At 34.9% G+C, this 5,652-nt stretch overlaps 1 long non-coding RNA gene across 2 annotated transcripts; it reads left to right on the top strand.

Moving 5' to 3' along the window:
• LOC109232295 lies at nt 670-5,048 on the top strand. 2 transcript variants are annotated; one of them, XR_002068941.1, is made up of 3 exons: nt 670-909; nt 1,439-1,558; nt 2,351-5,048. It is a non-coding gene; the product is annotated as an uncharacterized LOC109232295 (long non-coding RNA). The 2 variants fall into 2 exon arrangements; XR_002068940.1 differs by having other exon boundaries at nt 1,439-2,778; nt 4,545-5,048.

Genomic DNA, 5,652 nt, shown 5'->3' with positions numbered 1-5,652 from the left:
TCATAGTTATTTAATTTGAAGTCAGTAAATGTTAATGTTATTTCAGTAAATGTTAGGCTTACCTAGTTTAGAGACTAGGTGCCATCACGACTCCTTCGGAGGGATTTTGGGTCGTGACAGTACTGTATCTTGTAAACGTGAAAAAATTAATATTTAGAAAAATAACTATAAAAAAATTATGGGCTATTATATAGTAAAGACATAACAAAAGTTAATAAATAAATACTTTCGAAAAGAAAGATTTATTTAAAATTTACTATCATAGCAGTCTTAGTGGATAACATGCAATAACTTTTATTTTAATTATGACATAAAATACTCTCAACTTAATGATTTATGATTAAGAAAAAATTAATTTTGAATAGACAACGATTTGGTAAGAAAATTTGAGGATTTACAAGTTTAGTTACATACAATTGCATAAAGTTCTATTAGGCGAGCCCAGTACCCTAGGCGTTGGGCGTATCCGGGGCGTAAGCCCCGGTGGCCGAGGCGTAAGTCTCACGGAACTAAGCCCCACACATAAGTTCAGAGGCGTTGTACGAGTGCTCCGTCCTGTGACGAGCCCCGAGCGAATCCCAATTCTGCCTTTTAAAACAGAGCTCTACATAACTGCATTCAATCTCTCTCTTCCTGGTAATTTCTTCTTCTTCCTCCTCTTTCTTTTTTATGAACATCTTTATGGCTAAATCGAAAGTTGTCTTTCAGCCCTCAAAACCAAACATGTCCTACTTTTTTACCCGTTTCAATGTTCTCTCTCAAATTCACTTCTTTCTCTCATATATCCAAGTTCCCATCACTGTATTCGGGAACATTGGATTCCATTCAAAGTTTATTCATTTGTGGATTAAGATTTTGTGAAGGTTGTTCGTTTCGTCTAATTTGTATCAAGTTTAGCTCTCAGTTTTGGTAAGCTTTTTCTCCAGTTAATCTTTTTTTACCTCACCTGTTTGAGGCTAGATTTTTGCTAGATTCTACATGTGTGCCAGTATTTTTATGTGATCTTCACATGCATGTCTAGAAATTGATACTCCAGTGCGTGATTTAGATCAATTGTTATCTAATGTCTCTTCTGATTATTATCTACTGGCATTTGCTTCCGAAACTTACTGACCAAAACACTCTAATCGCGTATCGTCAGTGTTCTCTTTTGGTACAAACTAATTACTGCAATGTTAATTTGTCATCGAAAAACTTGAAGTATCAAGATCTTTTTCTGACCATTGGTATGTGTCGAATTATGATATTTCGGTGACACCTCAAGCCTAGGTTTTTCCCTACAAGGATGAAAAGTCATTTTGCTTGAGTTAACCCTTGTTCTTGCTTTGGAAATGCACCTTACTAGCTCTACTATATCTTAAATTAATATAACTGATGCGTTGAGGGTGTTTGATAATATGCCTAAATCCTGAATTTTTGTACTTCTCTCTTTTGATAGGGCATATCCGGATTTATATATTCAGACATCCACTCACTTTTTACCTGCTCGGAGTACGCTTCTTAAACATATGGGGTTCAAGAATGGTATCTTGATGATATCCAATGAAGGACTAAAAAGGTAAATGATTATATAGAAAAACAAAACTAAGAAGAGAGCTCACTCAAGAGTGACATTTTTCCTCTTTCTGTTGTTCATGTTAATTGTGTGTAATTGTAGTGTTAGTGGCTGCCTTGATTTGCAGAGTAGTTTAAATATGACAGATTTTAGATGAGATTATAAAGTTTAAAGTAACTTGTTAATATAATTTTTTTTGCAGTTACATGTTCCCATTGCTTAGTAACTCAGTAATGACACATTAAAGTTTTTTGTTCTGCCTATTGAAGCTCCTTCAAAGGCTTTTGGTTGTAATTTGGTTATTGTTGAAGCTGGTGTTGGTGGTTGTGATGTTGCACTTTGTGTCGTCAAGAAAGTAAACCACTCTTTCGTAATCATGTGGTTGAATATAGGTGCTCGTCAACTACTGTTATTTGCGTAGTTAGACTGCTGAATCGACAAAAAAGCTAGCACCTATAGAGGAACTCCATAATAAGCGATAAGACGGACAATTTGTGCTGATACTTTTTGCTCTTTCTTCTTGTTAATTCTGCTTACTTCATGTTGTTCTTGAATGAGTAGGTATTCTTGAGAGGAGATTGTTATAGTTAGTAATTACACAAAACTAGGTATTTTCCTTAGAATTTGGTATTCTCTTTACTGTTATCTGCTAACTGCCTATTCACTTGATTAGAACAATAAATCTTATTACACATATTAACTCATTTACTTCCCCAGAGAGCAAAGCCTAAAAGTGATATTGTTTACTAACTGATATAAAATGAGATGTAAAGTTAACCTTTTATTTTGTTTCAGAGTTCCCTGCATAGAGATTAAGAAGAAAATGATGTTAAAATTCCAAGTCCCCCTTCAGGCGCCTTAGAGTTGTGCTTTTGCCCTGGTTTTTCCCCATTGCTTCAGTCCGACAACCTTATTGTCGCTGCTATATCCCGTGCTTTTGGCTTTTCGTGTCCGTCTCCTAGGTGCTAACATGTTATAGTTTTTTCCCAATTAGCATTTGGATTTGGGGTCATTCTCTGTTTACATTCTGCCATGTCTCAACTGTTTGATTAAGGACCTCAATTTCTGCCGATGTTGACTATCCATGTGGTCTATTTGAAAGGAGTTACTGATATTGTACCATAATGTCACCTATAAATATGGAATATATTGAAGAAATATCTTGCTGGGTGGCAGCCCAACCTGCTGTCACAAAGGGAAAGTGAGGTCTCAATTGTTGGCTGGTGAGTCCTTATGATCTCTTTGACTCTACTTTTTGTACCATTAGCCTGTTCGATTAATGTTATTCTTGAATTACCTTGATAATTTTCTGTTCATGAGCTATCTTGGTAAGAAAATTTTGTTATTAGCCTATCTGTTGAGGTACCCTGGTGAAAATTCTTGGTAACTAAGCAAACTTTCAAAGATTTTGGGCTTTGCTTGTTTATGGGTGTTTGGTTAAATTTTGACTTTTTGGGCGTCGAGCCATCGAGTGGTTACCTTGGGAGGCCCAAGGTGAAATTCTTGTTGAATACAACCTTTCAAGGTGTTCTTGAATTCTGCCTATGTAATTAGTCATGATTGGGGGCTCGATTCGTCCTGTATTTGAAGCTTCATGTCTTAGTCAAGTACAACCTTATAAGTTGAGAATGAATTACATGTTGTCGTGGTCTCTGACTTAGGAGATGATACTCTCTGATTTTCTTTGTTTTCCACTTTTTGGTTTCTGAAACTTCTGTGTATTTGCTCTTCTTTAAAATTATTTTTTATTTAAAGTGGTAATTTTGAAACAAAAAACCAAAAAACTTTAAAACGAAAGCTTAAAAAAGAAGCAATCGGAACAAAATACAGAGGAAGAAACAGAAAGTGGATGTTATTTTGTGGACAAGTAATTCTCCTTCAAATTTGAATATAGTCAATTTAATTTGATTTAATATAAGTATACTTGTAGTACAACGATATTAAATTAAAAACGATGTATATTTTTTAGATGATCATTCTTTTCTGTGTAACAGTTGATTACTACAACTGATCATGGGATTGATGGGCCTCCAAAAGAGAAGTAGTGGCGTACTTTTTTGTTGGTTATTTTATTGGGTGCGGCCCTTCGTCGAGCCCTGCGTGAACGCGTGATGCTTTGTGCACCATGCTACTCCTTTCTCAATAACTCTGATATGTGATTTTATGTCTGAGGCGCGAATCTTGAGATTAATATCATAGATTTTTCTAGGCTGATATGGTTGTCACTTTCTTTTTTTACTTTCAAGATTATGCGACCTTTGTCTTGTTTGTAAAAATATCTGCAGGTAAAATAAGCTCCTGGTGCAACTTTGTCATAAAAATGGGATTTTAAGATTATAAAAAATTGAACAAGTTGGAAACTAATTTACATAGGAGGGGTGATAAACCTTGCCTCCCTAAGATTCATATGAAAATAAAAAAGTACAGTGAGTTCCTATGGAAATTACCTTAGTACAGATGCAGTCACAAATATCTGCGATTATGGTGCATGGTTGTCAAGATTTTCGGAAGTCTTTCTATAGTTCATTACTTCAAAGACTATCCTGAAGCATACTTGTTTAGTAAATGGTGTTAAAAGGAATGACATAAAATTGCATGATTTTTATTGTGAAGTAGGTTAGGGGAATTACTGATGCAACTACTTATTTAATGTAAAATTCCAATTGCCAATTGTTTTTTCTGATGCATCCTACTTGTGTTCTCTTTGAGTATTTTCTGGTGGTGTTGTTTTCTTGTTACCTCTTCCTGCTGTAGTTACTCGAAAACATCTCAGGTTCACTATAGTTGTTGCATCAATTTCTCTTTATGTACTGCTGAAATCATCTTCTTCTATCCCCTTGTGCGTTAGGTGGCAGTGTGCTCTGCAATTCTGTAACTTTTGGGAATTCTACATTTGATACATTTGAATTAGTAATCGGCTGGTATTTGATGGTTCGCTTAATTGAAATATTCTTTCTTCTTCAGTGTTGCTTAAGTTTTCTCATTGCAGGTTCTCTAATAACAAATGTTTGTCTAACAAACTAACCTTCAAAAGGGATGCATCTTTCTTTTGTCTGGTATGGAAGAATGTACCAGGGAAACATGCTATCGAATGTACTTTATTGCAAGTACATCTATCATAATCTTTTTGTACCAGGGAAACATGCTGTCGAATGTACTTTATTGCAAGTGCATCTATCATAATCTTTTTGTTATTTTGTACAAACTTTGTTCCTAGATAGATAATGTACTTACGGGCAACAAATCAAAGAAATTTTAGAGGAACAATTTGGTATTGGAGAATGAACAAAGGAAAAAATTAACGAAGAATTGAAAGGAAACACAGAGTTAAGAAGCAAACGAACTGCCACTCACCAAAAGAGAAGAGAAATGAGAGGGGAACTAAAAGCAGAGAATGTTGGGGATGTTCCTTTCAAATTGGAGAGAAGAAACGATATGAGTAAATGAACACGGGGAAAGCTAAAAGAAGAGTATTACCATTTTGCCTATACAGATCTTTGCAGTGTTGAGTACATATCTTTGCAATCTTACTGAACTATTGATACAAGTACATGTCTTTGCAGTGTTGAGTCTTTTTGGTACTTTTCGGGCTATACAGATACAAACATAATGTTGCCGGGCATATGCACGGGCACCACCCATCTAGCTCCAATAATAAGTTGGAGGTAAATGCCAGTCCATGATTATTAGAAAGACTCATTAGCAATTCAACAAAATTTAAAAAATTAAGCTCATTGCTTAAATCCCGAATGGAGATATTATACCCGTGATTAAGTGGCCAATGGGCTACCTAGTAGTTAATATAAGCGAAAGCATGTAGATAAACCCGTTTCATGTCTAACATCGGTCTTTCTGTCCAATCTGTATATGCAATTCAAAGTAAGATAATACATAAAGAGCCTACATAAATTTATTCACATATGCAAATCAAAGTCAAGTGACACATTAGATGTACGAATATATCATTTGAGCCAACTTGAACGTCATAATTTCATATTTTAGCTAAATGCATTGCATAAAAGTATTTCTTTAACAAAGTATCACAAATGAATTTTCACGGGAAAGCAGAAAATTAAAGTTCAATAAATTTTCATGGC

Source organism: Nicotiana attenuata, chromosome 9, assembly GCF_001879085.1.
Source record: "Nicotiana attenuata strain UT chromosome 9, NIATTr2, whole genome shotgun sequence".
NCBI lineage: Eukaryota > Viridiplantae > Streptophyta > Magnoliopsida > Solanales > Solanaceae > Nicotiana > Nicotiana attenuata.
Note: the sequence above shows the minus strand (reverse complement) of the source record. Positions and strands in the feature narration are given on the sequence as shown.